The sequence below is a fragment of the Oryzias latipes genome, chromosome 1, assembly GCF_053564925.1.
Source record: "Oryzias latipes strain Hd-rR chromosome 1, Olatipes_Hd-rR_3.1".
NCBI lineage: Eukaryota > Metazoa > Chordata > Actinopteri > Beloniformes > Adrianichthyidae > Oryzias > Oryzias latipes.
In genome coordinates, this window is record NC_136237.1 from 11,902,101 (window position 1) to 11,918,836 (window position 16,736).

Genomic DNA, 16,736 nt, shown 5'->3' on the forward strand with positions numbered 1-16,736 from the left:
AAAAGGCGACGGAAAAGTCGGAAGAATAATAATAATAATAATTAAAGCTACAAGTAGCATTTAGCGGGCCCGAGCACGTGCGACCGCATGGCACGAGCGACCGCCCCGTGAGCAACGCCCTGCTCGAGCCATTCTCGTCGTTTTTTCTTGTCCATTCTGGAGCTCCAAGCTATTGTTAATACGACAGCAGCCGGGGGGGGGGGGGGGGGGCTGTAATCTGTTGCCTTAAGGGACAAAGACTTTTGCATATAGCATGAAAAAAATTCAAGCAATGATGATAATTGCTATCACTGTCCCTAAGGATGAGAACAATAGAACTCATTCAATTTCCACTACAATGTCTAGATGAGTGTCAGCTATGTCTGATAACTTGGCCAATTAGCTGGACCGGGATCTTGCAAAGTGCAGGTGGTTAACGTCCAGTGTGATGAGTCTGTGGACGGCAACAGTACAGCATAGCTTTTGGTTTCCACAAGAGAAGAACTCCTGACACATCTGCCCTTACAGACAACTACAAGAGGAGTTGAAATGTATAACACGGTGAAGGAGTTTTTGTGCAGAAAAAGGTACAATTAGAAAAGCTGGTAGCAGTGACTGCAGATGGGACTCCTGCTATGATCAATAGACAAACAGGTTTCATCACTCACTGTAAAGCTGACCCAGACTTTCCAAAATGTCTGCATTACTGCTGCGTCATTCACCAGCAGGCCTTATGTGCAGAAGTGATTGGCTCTGGACATATAATGACTCTTATTCTGAAAATCGTAAACAACCTCAGCTGCAAAGCAAAACAGCACAGGATTTTTAAGGTGCTATTGGAGGAGATGTCTGTTGAATATGGTGAATATGAACATTGTGAATCTGAACTTGCATTCTTGACTGACAGTACTGGAAAACTAAACCACTTGATCTGCGAGCTGCAAGACAATGGCAAAACTATTTTTTTTTGACCAGCCTGCCTGAGCCAGTGTTTTTCTTGTGGGGATCTTTTCTGCCAGGGCTTGTCAGCTTGGTCAGTGGATGTTGCTGCAGTTGTCTCCCTTGCTGGGACAGCTGGAGTTAAACACAGCAGCTCACGGCTCTGAAGTGGACCCCGTTGCTGTCCCAGTCTGGATGGGCACTGTGGCGATGTTCCAATGGCCAGGCTGGCTCCTGGTATAAAGAGATTCCCAAATACCATTTCCTAACCGCAGAGCCAAGGATGTGTTTACATGTTTAGGTCAAAAATGTGATGAACAGCTTCATGTTGTCTATTGATGTAAGTTTAAACCTAAACATGTTTCCCTGTTACTAATCCAGTTAATATGGTTCTCCATCTGTGTCTAGGTGATAGAAAAGCATTTTTCTTTATATTTAGAGCTCTAAGCAAACAAACAGTTGTCTATATAAAAGAGCTTTTACAATTGTGCACTTTTAGCAGGTCTCTGAGTTCATGTGACCAATGTATGGTGGATTTTCACAGACCTTGTTTAAAACTGAAGGTGAGAGAGACTTAGAGAAATGGCTTCATTGTTCTGGAGTTCTTTGTTTCATCCACAGAAGAGTAGAATTGGTGATTGATTTTGAAAAGCTGCTGAAAAAAGTATCTTTTCAAATTGCAATTTCTAACTTGGGTTTTACATTTTGTGTTCCATTTTTTGTGCTTTAATTGGGAAGCATTTGTTATTTGTTTGGTGTTTTTAAGGTTCTGCAAATATACACATCATTTTTTAGAGACATTTGTTATCAGTTGTGTTTGTTGATTTGTAGTTTAATTTCATTGGATGTATAGATGTCGTGTGGGGGGGAGGCTCGAGAGCAGGTAGGACCCAGGCGCAGAGACGGGAGGCAAACGGGTTCAGGGCAAGTGGGTTTATTTAACTAACAAAAAGCGCTGCAGAGCAGGATGACAAAACTAAAAACAAAAACTTACTGTGGCATGGCAAGGGACATGGACGCCAGACAAGAAGACGTGATCAACATGAGCAGAAGTTAATGGACCAGCACAGGAGGAAGGCAGAGACAAGACTTATATACAGACAGGGCAGACAAGACACAGGTGAACACGATTAGGGCAGATGGGGACCAAAGGAAGTAAAACTCAAGAAACATGACAAGACAGGAAACCTTTCAAAATAAAACAGGAAACAGAACCAAACAAGACAGAACAAGAACTAAAGCGGAAAAAAAAGACAACAAACTGAAACCATGACAATAGAAAGGAAAAGAAGTTCAAACATTGATTATAAAAAAGGATATAAGAGATAAAAAAAAAGAAAAAGGAAAAGAAAAAAAATAAAATATTGATTTAATTGCATTTTGAATGAATAAAAAACAATGATTAATAGAATCAGAATCTGAATCAGGAATCAGAAAAAGTTTTATTGCCAGGTTCAGTAGAGCGCACTTTACAAAACGAGGAATTTGACTTGGTGTATAGTGCAATTAAGAATAAGTTAAAAATTAAGTTAACAACAACAACACACTATATACAGTAGAGTAAGGTGAATTAAAGTGGGAGCACAGATGGGCTGGGATGGTGGGGCCTGTAAGTGGCACCGACAGTCCTTTGGTGGGCGGGGGGGGGAGGGGGGGTCACCTGGGGGAGTTGGGGTTCTGTTCAGCAGGCTGGCTGCAGTGGGGAAGAAGCTGTTCTTGTGGCGCGAGGTCCTGGTCCTGATGGACCGGAGCCTCTTGCCAGAAGGGAGGGGCCGAAAGAGATTATGTCCTGGATGAGAGGGGTTGGCTACAATCCTGGCTGCCCGCCTCCAGGTCCTGGAGATGTGCAGCTCCTGGAGAGACGGGAGGTGGCAGCCGATCACCTTCTCTGCTGAGTGGATGACGCGTTGCAGCTTGGCCTTGTCTCTGGCCGTGGCCGCAGCGAACCAGACTGTGATGGAGGACGTGAGGGTGGATTCGATGATGGCGGTGTAAAAGTCTACCAGCATCTTTTCAGGGAGGTGAAACTTCTTCAGCTGCCTCAGGAAGTACATCCTCTGCTGGACCTTCTTAGTGATGGAGCTGATGTTCTGCTCCCACTTGAGGTCCTGGCTGATGATGGTTCCCAGGAAGCAGAAGGACTCCACAGAGGTCACCGGGGAGTCACAGAGGATGACAGGGGGGAGGGGGGCTGGGGCCTTCCTGAAGTCCACTGTCATCTCCACTGTCTTCAGAGCATTAAGCTCCAGGTTGTTAGCGCTGCACTATGACACCAGCCTGGCTATTTCACTCCTGTAGGCCGACTCATCTCCGTCAGAGATGAGGCCGATGAGTGTGGTGTCGTCAGCAAACTTCAGGAGTTTGACAGACAGGTGACCAGCTGTGCAGCTGTTTGTGTACAGGGAGAGTAACAGGGGTGAAAGGACACAGCCCTGGGGGGATCGGGTGCTTGTGGTCCGAGTATCTGAGACGAGCTTCCCCAGCCTCACATACTGCTGTCTGTCCGTCAGGAAGTCTGTGATCCACCTGCAGGTGGAGTCAGGCACATTCATCTTGGAGAGTTTTTAATACTAAAGATGTATGAAAGACATACCGAAAAAATATGTCTTTCAGTGTTTAACTGGCTGTCTTTGGATTATGCATGCCTGAATAATGGCCATTCTTACTCCTCATCTCTCTGTTCACTGCTTGCTAATTTACATAGCAGGGGTCCCAGCAGGAGGGGGCGGGGTTGTAACACGACTCCTTCAGCAGAGCCAGGCTGAGAGAGGCTTTGACATGTAAGATGTTAGATGTTAGAATGCCAGATGTTAGAATGACCAGTTCATTTTATATCTATGAAAATATTCAGGTAGCTATGGGACATGTTTAGCTATAGGTCTGTGAAAATTGGTGTCGATTGTTGAAACATAAGTTACCATAAAAAAATGTTTGTTTGGAGTCTAGACAGATTTAACACAGGTTTTTGGATGAAAAAGGATTTTTTATAAATCATCTGTTACACTTTTAAGTCTGAAAAAAATATGGAAGGCAGCAAACACAGATCCCTACCGTTTTTAATTTTTTTGTGCTGATATTTGAAAGATAAGTTATGCAAAAAAATAGGTGTTTGCAGTTTTGCCTAAAAAGACGTTTTCGGACCTTTTTGGATGAAATGATGTCTAAAAGTTCACCTGTAACTTCAATCATTCTGAATTTTTTTAGGAAGCAGTAGCACATAAATGCCTATGAAAGTTGAATTCTTGGTGCTGATAACCTAAACAGAATTTATGCTAAAAATCTTTGTTCAGTCCAAAATTGTATAGGAAAAAAAGAGGTATGAAGTTTCTCATAGACCCTATTGTGTTACATATCAAAGCTGGAGGTTATTAAAGGCATCTAATTCTGAAATCTCAGCTTCCTGAGACAAACGGCTGATTTATAATAAATTTCTATTATTTGGGTGCACATAATCGACCACTTCCTGTTACGCAGGCACCGTCAGGTGTACACCCATGAAACTTCAGATTATGAGAGAGGACCCTTCTGAGTATCTCCAGTTTTAATTTCATGCACATCGGACAAAGCAAAGAGAAAATACAGGGCAGAATGTGCCCCATACAATAACTAGGTGGCGCTATAGAGCTCGTCCAAAGTTGTCATATCCATGGGTTCAGAATGGAAGCTTCATCATATCCATTGAAATTCAGTGAGATTGGACAAGGAATGGGCACATGAGAGCAACATTTGTGTGCATGGCGAGACGCCCAACTTTGCCGCTCTGTCAAGACCACACCCCTGCGTTGAAAGATATGTTTTTTATCAGAGTAAACTTCAATGGTTTTTCAACAGGTGGACGTCATTTTGAGGTGTGTCGGCTCATCCTACTTGGAGCAGTGATGCTCCAAGTAAAACATGTCATTTCCTGTTGTCAGCAGGTGGCGCTACACCTTTTCCGTATTCTTCCACTCCAGATGTGTTCAGAGTCAGACTACAATCATGCATACCAATTTGGGATCAAATTGGATTATGCATGGCTGAGTAATGGCCATTTTTCTTTTCATGGCGTGATTTCGAAACGCCTTCGAATTTTGACGTGCCGCCACGGTCACAAACGACCATAAAAACTTAAAAGCTTCGCAATTTAACATCAGACATGTGTCTAGTTTACAAAACCAAAGTTTGGAGTCATTGTTCACAAATCTCTAGGAGGAGTTCGTTCTAGAACGAGGCCTGCAAATGACCAAAACACAGCAAAAATGACATATTGACATCAATATAGCAGACTTCCTGTGCAACTGACAGCTTGGTCCCAAGAGACTTTTTTGTAGGTTTCCATCTGATGAACATGTCCTGTAAATATCAAGCTTGTATGTTAAAGAACATGGCGGGGCTCGCGAAAACAAACATTGTAGGTGGCGCTATTGAGTCATTTTTGTGCACCCATGCGAGAGCTGTATATCTAAGGTGGAGATATGTAAGAGACATCTCATTCTGAAATCTCAGCCTCGTGATACAAACGGTTGATTTTTTATGAATTTTTAATTATCTGACTGCAACGCAATCAACCACTTCCTGTTTGGCGGTGGCTTGCGCAAGCACCGTCAGGTGTACGCCCATGAAACTTTAAACAATGAGAGAAGACCCTTGTGAGTATCTCCTGTTGTAATTTTATGAACGTCTGACAAAGCACAGAGAAAAGATAGGTCAAAATGTGACAAAAAATGTATTTGTTTATATCTAGGTGGCGCTATGGAGCTCGTCCAAGATTGTCATATCCATGGTTTCAGAATGGAAGCATCATCATCTCCATTGAATTTAAGTGAGATCGGACAAGGAATGTGCACGTGAGAGCAACTTTTGTGTGCATGGCGAGACGCCCAACTTCGCCGCTCTGTCACGACCACACCCCCGCATTGAAAGTTATGGCTTTTTGTCAGAGTAAACTTCAATGGCTTTTTAACAGGTGGATATCATTTTGAGGTGTGTCGGCTCATCCTACTTGGAGCAGTGATGCTCCAAGTCAAACATGTCATTTCCTCTTGCCAGCAGGTGGCGCTACACCTGTTCCGGATTCTTCCACTGCAGATGTGTTCAGAGTCAGACTGCAATCATGCACATAAATTTTGGATCAAATTGGATTATGCATGGCTGAATAATGGCCATTTTTCTTTTCATGGCGTGTTTTCAAAATGACCTCGAATTTTGACGCGCCGCCACGGTCACAAACAACCGTAAAAACTTAAAAGCTTCGCAATTTAACATCGGACATGGGTCTAGTTTACAAAACCAAAGTTTGGAGTCATTATTCATAAATCTCTAGGAGGAGTTCGTTCTAGAACGAGACCTGCAAATGTCCAAAATGCAGCAAAAATGACATATTGACATCAATATAGCAGACTTCCTGTGCAACTGACAGCTTGGTCCCAAGAGACTTTTTTGTAGGTTTCCATCTGATGGACATTCCTTGAAAAAATCAAGCTTGTATGTCAAAGCATGTGGCGGGGCTCGCGAAAACAAATTTTGTAGGTGGCGCTATCGAGCCATTTTTGTGCACCCATGTCAGTCTCCCATAAAATATAAAATTTTTCGCGACTCCTGATGTGTGTGCGAAATTTGGTGAGTTTTGGGGTATGTTAAAGGCCTCAAAAAGGCGACTGTTCCGTCGGAAGAAAAATAATAATAATAATTAAAGCTACAAGTAGCATTTAGCGGGCCCGAGCACGTGCGACCGCATGGCACGAGCGACCGCCCCGTGAGCAACACCCTGCTCGAGCCATTCTCGTCGTTTTTTCTTGTCCATTCTGGAGCTCCAAGCTATTTTTAGTACGACAGCAGCCTGGGGGGGGGGGGGGGGGGGGGGGGGGCTGTAATCTGTTGCCTTAAGGGACAAAGACTTTTGCATATAGCATGAAAAAAATTCAAGCAATGATGATAATTGCTATCACTGTCCCTAAGGATGAGAACAATAGAACTCATTCAATTTCCACTACAATGTCTAGATGAGTGTCAGCTATGTCTGATAACTTGGCCAATTAGCTGGACCGGGATCTTGCAAAGTGCAGGTGGTTAACGTCCAGTGTGATGAGTCTGTGGACGGCAACAGTACAGCATAGCTTTTGGTTTCCACAAGAGAAGAACTCCTGACACATCTGCCCTAACAGACAATTACAAGAGGAGTTGAAATGTATAACACGGTGAAGGAGTTTTTGTGCAGAAAAAGGTACAATTAGAAAAGCTGGTAGCAGTGACTGCAGATGGGACTCCTGCTATGATCAATAGACAAACAGGTTTCATCACTCACTGTAAAGCTGACCCAGACTTTCCAAAATGTCTGCATTACTGCTGCGTCATTCACCAGCAGGCCTTATGTGCAGAAGTGATTGGCTCTGGACATATAATGACTCTTATTCTGAAAATCGTAAACAACCTCAGCTGCAAAGCTAAACAGCACAGGATTTTTAAGGTGCTATTGGAGGAGATGTCTGTTGAATATGGTGAATATGAACATTGTGAATCTGAACTTGCATTCTTGACTGACATTACTGGAAAACTAAACCACTTGATCTGCGAGCTGCAAGACAATGGCAAAACTATTTTTTTTTGACCAGCCTGCCTGAGCCAGTGTTTTTCTTGTGGGGATCTTTTCTGCCAGGGCTTGTCAGCTTGGTCAGTGGATGTTGCTGCAGTTGTCTACCTTGCTGGGACAGCTGGAGTTAAACACAGCAGCTCACGGCTCTGAAGTGGACCCCGTTGCTGTCCCAGTCTGGATGGGCACTGTGGCGATGTTCCAATGGCCAGGCTGGCTCCTGGTATAAAGAGATTCCCAAATACCATTTCCTAACCGCAGAGCCAAGGATGTGTTTACATGTTTAGGTCAAAAATGTGATGGACAGCTTCATGTTGTCTAAACATGCCACCCTGTTATTAATCCAGTTGATATGGTTCTCCATCTGTGTCTAGGTGATAGAAAAGCATTTTTTTTATATTTAGAGCTCTAAGCAAACAAACAGTTGTCTATATAAAAGAGCTTTTACAATTGTGCACTTTTAGCAGGTCTCTGAGTTCATGTGACCAATGTATGGTGGATTTTCACAGACCTTGTTTAAAACTGAAGGTGAGAGAGACTTAGAGAAATGGCTTCATTGTTCTGGAGTTCTTTGTTTCATCCACAGAAGAGTAGAATTGGTGATTGATTTTGAAAAGCTGCTGAAAAAAGTATCTTTTTCAAATTGCAATTTCTAACTTGGGTTTTACATTTTGTGTTCCATTTTTTGTGCTTTAATTGGGAAGCATTTGTTATTTGTTTGGTGTTTTTAAGGTTCTGCAAATATACACATCATTTTTTAGAGACATTTGTTATCAGTTGTGTTTGTTGATTTGTAGTTTAATTTCATTGGATGTATAGATGTCGTGTGGGGGGGAGGCTCGAGAGCAGGTAGGACCCAGGCGCAGAGACGGGAGGCAAACGGGTTCAGGGCAAGTGGGTTTATTTAACTAACAAAAAGCGCTGCAGAGCAGGATGACAAAACTAAAAACAAAAACTTACTGTGGCATGGCAAGGGACATGGACGCCAGACAAGAAGACGTGATCAACATGAGCAGAAGTTAATGGACCAGCACAGGAGGAAGGCAGAGACAAGACTTATATACAGACAGGGCAGACAAGACACAGGTGAACACGATTAGGGCAGATGGGGACCAAAGGAAGTAAAACTCAAGAAACATGACAAGACAGGAAACCTTTCAAAATAAAACAGGAAACAGAACCAAACAAGACAGAACAAGAACTAAAGCGAAAAAAAAGACAACAAACTGAAACCATGACAATAGAAAGGAAAAGAAGTTCAAACATTGATTATAAAAAAGGATATAAGAGATAAAAAAAAAAGAAAAAGGAAAAGAAAAAAGATAAAATATTGATTTAATTGCATTTTGAATGAATAAAAAACAATGATTAATAGAATCAGAATCAGAATCAGAAATCAGAAAAAGTTTTATTGCCAGGTTCAGTAGAGCGCACTTTACAAAACGAGGAATTTGACTTGGTGTATAGTGCAATTAAGAATAAGTTAAAAATTAAGTTAACAACAACAACACACTATATACAGTAGAGTAAGGTGAATTAAAGTGGGAGCACAGATGGGCTGGGATGGTGGGGCCTGTAAGTGGCACCGACAGTCCTTTGGTGGGCGGGGGGGGGGAGGGGGGGTCACCTGGGGGAGTTGGGGTACTGTTCAGCAGGCTGACTGCAGTGGGGAAGAAGCTGTTCTTGTGGCGCGAGGTCCTGATGGACCGGAGCCTCTTGCCAGAAGGGAGGGGCCGAAAGAGATTATGTCCTGGATGAGAGGGGTTGGCTACAATCCTGGCTGCCCGCCTCCAGGTCCTGGAGATGTGCAGCTCCTGGAGAGACGGGAGGTGGCAGCCGATCACCTTCTCTGCTGAGTGGATGACGCGTTGCAGCTTGGGCTTGTCTCTGGCCGTGGCCGCAGCGAACCAGACTGTGATGGAGGACGTGAGGGTGGATTCGATGATGGCGGTGTAAAAGTCTACCAGCATCTTTTCAGGGAGGTGAAACTTCTTCAGCTGCCTCAGGAAGTACATCCTCTGCTGGACCTTCTTAGTGATGGAGCTGATGTTCTGCTCCCACTTGAGGTCCTGGCTGATGATGGTTCCCAGGAAGCAGAAGGACTCCACAGAGGTCACCGGGGAGTCACAGAGGATGACAGGGGGGAGGGGGGCTGGGGCCTTCCTGAAGTCCACTGTCATCTCCACTGTCTTCAGAGCATTAAGCTCCAGGTTGTTAGCGCTGCACTATGACACCAGCCTGGCTATTTCACTCCTGTAGGCCGACTCATCTCCGTCAGAGATGAGGCCGATGAGTGTGGTGTCGTCAGCAAACTTCAGGAGTTTGACAGACAGGTGACCAGCTGTGCAGCTGTTTGTGTACAGGGAGAGTAACAGGGGTGAAAGGACACAGCCCTGGGGGGATCCGGTGCTTGTGGTCCGAGTATCTGAGACGAGCTTCCCCAGCCTCACATACTGCTGTCTGTCCGTCAGGAAGTCTGTGATCCACCTGCAGGTGGAGTCAGGCACATTCATCTTGGAGAGTTTTTAATACTAAAGATGTATGAAAGACATACCGAAAAAATGTCTTTCAGTGTTTAACTGGCTGTCTTTGGATTATGCATGCCTGAGTAATGACCATTCTTACTCCTCATCTCTCTGTTCACTGCTTGCTAATTTACATAGCAGGGGTCCCAGCAGGAGGGGGCGGGGTTGTAACACGACTCCTTCAGCAGAGCCAGGCTGAGAGAGGCTTTGACATGTAAGATGTTAGATGTTAGAATGCCAGATGTTAGAATGACCAGTTCATTTTATATCTATATAAATATTCAGGTAGCTATGGGACATGTTCAGCTTTAGGTCTGTGAAAATTGGTGTCGATTGTTGAAACATAAGTTACCATAAAAAAATGTTTGTTTGGAGTCTAGACAGATTTAACACAGGTTTTTGGATGAAAAGGATTTTTTATAAATCATCTGTTACACTTTTAAGTCTGAAAAAAATATGGAAGGCAGCAAACACAGATCCCTACCGTTTTTAATTTTTTTGTGCTGATATTTGAAAGATAAGTTATGCAAAAAAATAGGTGTTTGCAGTTTTGCCTAAAAAGACGTTTTCGGACCTTTTTGGATGTAATGCTCTCTAAGATGTCACCTGTAACTTCAATCATTCTGAATTTTTTTAGGAAGCAGTAGCACATAAATGCCTATGAAAGTTGAATTCTTGGTGCTGATAACCTAAACAGAATTTATGCTAAAAATCTTTGTTCAGTCCAAAATTTCATTAAAAAAATCAAGTGATGAAGTTTCTCGTAGACCCTATAGTGTTACATATCAAAGCTGGAGGTTATTAAAGGCATCTAATTCTGAAATCTCAGCTTCCTGAGACAAACGGCTGATTTATAATAAATTTCTATTATTTGGGTGCACATAATCGACCACTTCCTGTTACGCAGGCACCGTCAGGTGTACACCCATGAAACTTTACATGATGAGAGAGGACCCTTCTGAGTATCTCCAGTTTTAATTTCATGCACATCGGACAAAGCAAAGAGAAAATACAGGGCAGAATGTGCCCAATGCAATAACTAGGTGGCGCTATAGAGCTCGTCCAAGATTGTCATATCCATGGGTTCAGAATAGAAGCTTCATCATATCCATTGAATTTCAGTGAGATTGGACAAGGAATGTGCACGTGAGAGCAATTTTTGTGTGCATAGCGAGATGCCCAACTTTGCCGCTCTGTCACGACCACACCCCCGCATTGAAAGTTATGGTTTTTTGTCAGAGTAAACTTCAATGGCTTTTCAACAGGTGGACGTCATTTTCAGGTGTGTCGGCTCATCCTACTCGGAGCAGTGATGCTCCAAGTCAAACATGTCATTTCCTCTTGCCAGCAGGTGGCGCTACACTTTTTCCAGATTCTTTCACTGCAGATGTGTTCAGAGTCAGACTACAATCATGCATATCAATTTTTGATCAGATTGGATTATGCATGGCTGAGTAATGGCCATTTTTCTTTTCATGGCGTGTTTTCGAAACAACGTCGAATTTCTACGCGCCGCCACGGTCACAAACTTCTGTAAAAACTTAAAAGCTTTGCAATTTAACATCGGACATGTGTCTAGTTTACAAAACCAAAGTTTGGAGTCATTATTCACAAATCTCTAGGAGGAGTTCGTTCTAGAAGGAGGCCTGCAAATGTCCAAAATAGAGCAAAAATGACATATTGACATCAATATAGCAGACTTCCTGTGCGACTGACAGCTTGGTACCTACAGACTTTTTTGTAGGTTTCCATCTGATGAACATGCCCTGAAAAAATCAAGCTTGTACGTTAAAGCGTATGCGGGGCGTCGGGACAAAAGTCAGTGTAGGTGGCGCTGTCGAGCCATTTTTGCGCACCCATGCCAATTTCTCATAAAATACGAAATTTTTCGCGACCCCTGATGTGTGTGCCAAATTTGGTGAGTTTTGGGGTATGTTAAAGGCCTCAAAAATGCGATTCTTCCGGCAGAAGAAAAATAATAATAATAATTAAAGCTACAAGTAGCATTTAGCGGGCCCGAGCACGTGCGACCGCCTGGCATGGGCGACCGCCCCAAGAACAACGCCCTGCTCGAACCGTTTGGCTTCAGTCTTCCTTCTGGTTTCTGGAGCTGCAAGCTACATTTAACATGATTGACACAACTGCCCTAACAGACAACTACAAGAGGAGTTTTAATGTATAACACGGTGAAGGAGTTTTTGTGCAGAAAAAGGTACCATTAGAAAAGTTGGTAGCCATACCTGCAGACGGGGCTCCTGCTATGATCAATAGACAAACAGGTTTCATCACTCACTGTAAAGCTGACCCAGACTTTCCAAAATGTCTGCATTACTGCTGCTTCATTCACCAGCAGGCCTTATGTGCAGAAGTGATTGGCTCTGGACACATAATGACTCCTATTGTGAAAATCATAAAAAACCTCAGCTGCAAAGCAAAACAGCACAGGATTTTCAAGGTGCTATTAGAGATGTCTGCTGAATATGGTGAGTATGAATAAGAATATGGTAAATTTGAACTTGCAGTTTTGACTGACATTACTGGAAAACTAAATCACTTTTACTGTGATCTGCAAGGCAATGGCAAAACTATATATTTTTTTGGAACAGACTGCAGTGTTTCTTGTGCGGATTTTTTCTGCCAGGGCTTGTCGGCTTGGTCTGTGGTTGTTGCCCTTTCTGGGGAAGCTGGAGTTTAACTTTGCAGCCTCACGGCTGTGAAGTGGACCCCGTTGATGTTCTAGTCTGGGTGGGTGCGGTGGGGATTCTCCTATGGCGAGATTTATAGAAATTTCTCTGATTAAAAAAGTTAATTCATGAAGACATATATTCACTGACATTAAAAAAATGTTTATGTGACCTCAGAACACGGACATTGTAGGGAATCGAACCCCATCCCAGTAACTGGGAGTACCATTACCAATGTCTTTTGCTTTTTTGAAGTCACATGGCAAGGAAAGCAAAACCTGCATCATGAATAACTAGGCCATAGGAATGCAATAGATACATAAATTTCAATTACTTTCTGAAGTACTTTTTGAGTACTTGTAATATGTTTGTAAATCAGATGGTTTGAAATTTAGAAATATGCAAAAAAAGGATTTTGATTCTTTACTCAATTGCTAACTACAGAAAAAAATGTAAATTTGTAATGCCTTATATGTATTCATGATGCAGGAAAAGAAACCATATTTCCATAAAGTCAGAGGATTGTGACTTAACAGAGATAAAGATGTCACCATCTCTCCCCGTCTCCTTCGCCACAAAAACTGACACCAGCATGTATTTAGTTAAACATTTGACGTTTTAATTTAAGTCAGACGTTGTGACTCAACAGAGATAAAGATGTCACCATCTCTCCCCGTCTCCTTCGCCACAACAACTGACACCAGCATGTATTTGGTTAAACATTTGACGTTTTATATCAAGTCAGACGTTTGTGACTTAAAAGAGATAAAGATGTCGCCATCTCTCCCCTTCTCCTTCGCCACAACAACTGACACCAGCATGTATTGAGTTCAACATTTGACGTTTTATATTAAGTCAGACGTTTGTGACTTAAAAGAGATAAAGATGTCGCCATCTCTCCCCGTCTCCTTCGCCACAACAACTGACACCAGCATGTATTTGGTTAAACATTTGACGTTTTAATTTAAGTCAGACGTTGTGACTTAACAGAGATAAAGATGTCACCATCTCTCCCCGTCTCCTTCGCCACAACAACTGACACCAGCATGTATTTGGTTAAACATTTGACGTTTTATATTAAGTCAGACGTTTGTGACTTAAAAGAGATAAAGATGTCGCCATCTCTCCCTTTCTCCTTCGCCACAACAACTGACACCAGCATGTATTGAGTTCAACATTTGACGTTTTATATTAAGTCAGACATTTGTGACTTAAAAGAGATAAAGATGTCGCCATCTCTCCCTTTCTCCTTTGCCACAATCATCAACAGTCACTTACATGTGTAAAACGACAAAGAACCCCATCATGATCACTAAAGTATGTTTGTACAACTGTACATTCGACTTTATAGTTTGTTGTTTTTAAGTACACATGATCGATTATCGTATTTTTTAACGTTGTGTTTTCAGAAACCAGTTGAATGAAACCTTTATGTGCCATGAAATCAGTTATTGTCTTAGAGTTTACTAAGTTTTCATTAAAATCACCCATTATAGCAATGGTATCACCCAGGGGCTCCAAAAGATCAACTAATTTCTTAAGGTTCTCTCTAAATAATGAAATGGCATATGATGGTGGACGATACAGAACTGCCACGACTATGTTTGATGTAATAAATCTGTGCACTAAACATTCAATATCTACATTTTGTATCTCTACATGTTCAAACAGGATATTTTCAACGGTGTACATTCCAACACCACCATGTTTTAAGCCTTTAATCACATTCAGTCTAGGATCTACTCCACTATAAGACAGTGAGCGTGGCATACTATAAAAATTATACCCACTGATGTTCAATGCATCAGTTAAAGGTGCATTTGGAAGCCATGTTTCAGTTACAGCTATGCAGTTAACATGTAACTGTTTTGTGCACAAAGCTAAGTCCTTTACATGCCACTGTAAATTTTGCACATTCATGAGGAAAATGCTGAATTCACATGAACTAGAAGTGAGATTTTCTTTATTTATCAGATATTGAGGCATGTTTGCCACATATTCAGAAACTGTTTTGTTACAGTAAATGGCCTGTTCCTTAAAATCTTGAATAATTAAACCAGACAAACTTGTTACGCGGCTTAATGCAACATAAGCCTGCCCAGGAGCAAAAGTTTTTTTCAAAGACACAACAACATTATCAATGGTAAGACCCTGAACTTTATGAACAGTACAAGCCCAAGCAAGTTTTAGAGGAAACTGACGTCTCAGACCACCTCTTCCTGTGACTCGTTCCTCTTCTGGAACAATGGCTACAGAACCTGAGACAAGCCCTGGATGATTTTCATACTGTTTCTTCCGTTGTCTTCCAATGTCTTTATTATCAAAATTCACAAAAACAATTTGTGGAAAGTCAGAGTTTCTATAGACAATATCAGTCACAATTCCACATGCACCATTGACAAGACCATCTGCCACATCAACATTTTTACAGAGCATGACACGTGCATTCTTCCCCAAAAGAAGTCTTTCTGCTAGACAAGTATTGTTAGCATTTGAATGATTACCACTTAGTAACACTTGTCTACCTGTTTCCTTACAATTTACATAATCTTGAGCTTTAATAGTTACATACTCTGGACAGGATGAGTGTAGATGGGTTAAATTATGTTGATTTACTTGACCATTAGTTGGGAAAATATGTAAAGCAGAGCTGCCTTCTCCCGTTTCACGTGACTTCAATTGTTGGATATCACTTTTTAACATTTCAGTACCTTTGCATCGTGTCCTAACTCTGCCGAGTAATTTGGCAAATTCCTGATCTTTTTGGCGTACAATGGTTTCTAGGCAAACAATTTCAAACACACCACACCAAAGATCCATACCCACATTTTCTACATACAATGGTTTTCCTCTCACTGGAGGTAATTGAAAGAAATCCCCAACTGCAATAATACAAACATTTCCAAACAATGCAGAGTTACCAGTTTGCTTTATTTGCCTCAGACGCCCATGAATATATGCTAATAAATTATGATCTACCATGGATATTTCATCAATTATCAAAATCTGTAAACTGCTGTAAATGGCACGTAAAGAATTTAATTTTTCCTCACCCAGTGGTGTGTAAGGTAAGCGGACATCTTTACCAATACAAAAAGTGTTGTGTATAGTACTTGCTTGTACATTAAACGCAGCAATTCCTGTGGGAGCCGTCAACAAAACACAGATGTCATCTACATGACGACAAAGAGGAGACAATAGTCTATTTGATTCATATTTTATTGCTTTAATTAGGTGAGTTTTACCAGTCCCTGCACCTCCTGTTATGAACAGGTGGAATGGTTCTGGCTTTTTTCCCAAAACCTTTTCCACACACCATTTTCTCACTTGGTAAAAAATATCCATCTGAATTTCATTTAAAGAGCGAATTAAAGCCAAGCCATCACTACGAGGCATTTTTGTGTTATTCAGTTGAAAGAAATGGCTATGTTGAGCAGAAACTCTTAAATCAGGAATATCAAATTCCTGTTCATCATCGACACTTTTTTGGTTCTGCAACAACTCTTGACACTCAAGTCTTTCCAATTCTTGCTCAGGGCATAATTCACACCAGGCATCTTCAACTACACCAGCATTATCTATCCCTTGCTGAGCATTAACCAATTTATCACCATCAATTTCAAATTTACTTCTGTTTAATGTTACCACGGACTTTACCAACTGCAGACCTGAATTACCAAGTCTTATCGTGCCCTTATGAAAAAAGTCTTGATACGTTTCAAAACCTTGAGGTTTCAGCTGGCTATCGCTGTAGTATGGCAAAAACAACTGCAGATTGCTTTGATAAAACAATTCAGGCTGTTTTGTTTCAGAGAACTTAACGTAACGTACAACAGCAGGTTGTGTGCGGGTTCTTTTTACAACATATCCAGTGTTGTTGTTCAACTTTATTCGCTTAGCAGCACTTTCATTTTTTGACAACACACGAAATTCGGAAGCAAATACTGCTAAACACATTGAAGGAAAATCATCACTCTTAGGTCTGTTCTTATATCTATCCACAATGCTTGTCATCCACATATCATCTGTGCTAACAGAATG

The 16,736-nt window shown here is 41.8% G+C and overlaps 1 protein-coding gene across 1 annotated transcript in view; it reads left to right on the plus strand.

The window, feature by feature from the left end:
* Positions 1-16,736, plus strand: part of LOC144988229 (complement C3-like) — a 233,677-nt gene that overhangs the window by 60,809 nt on the left and 156,132 nt on the right. The window lies entirely within an intron of this gene.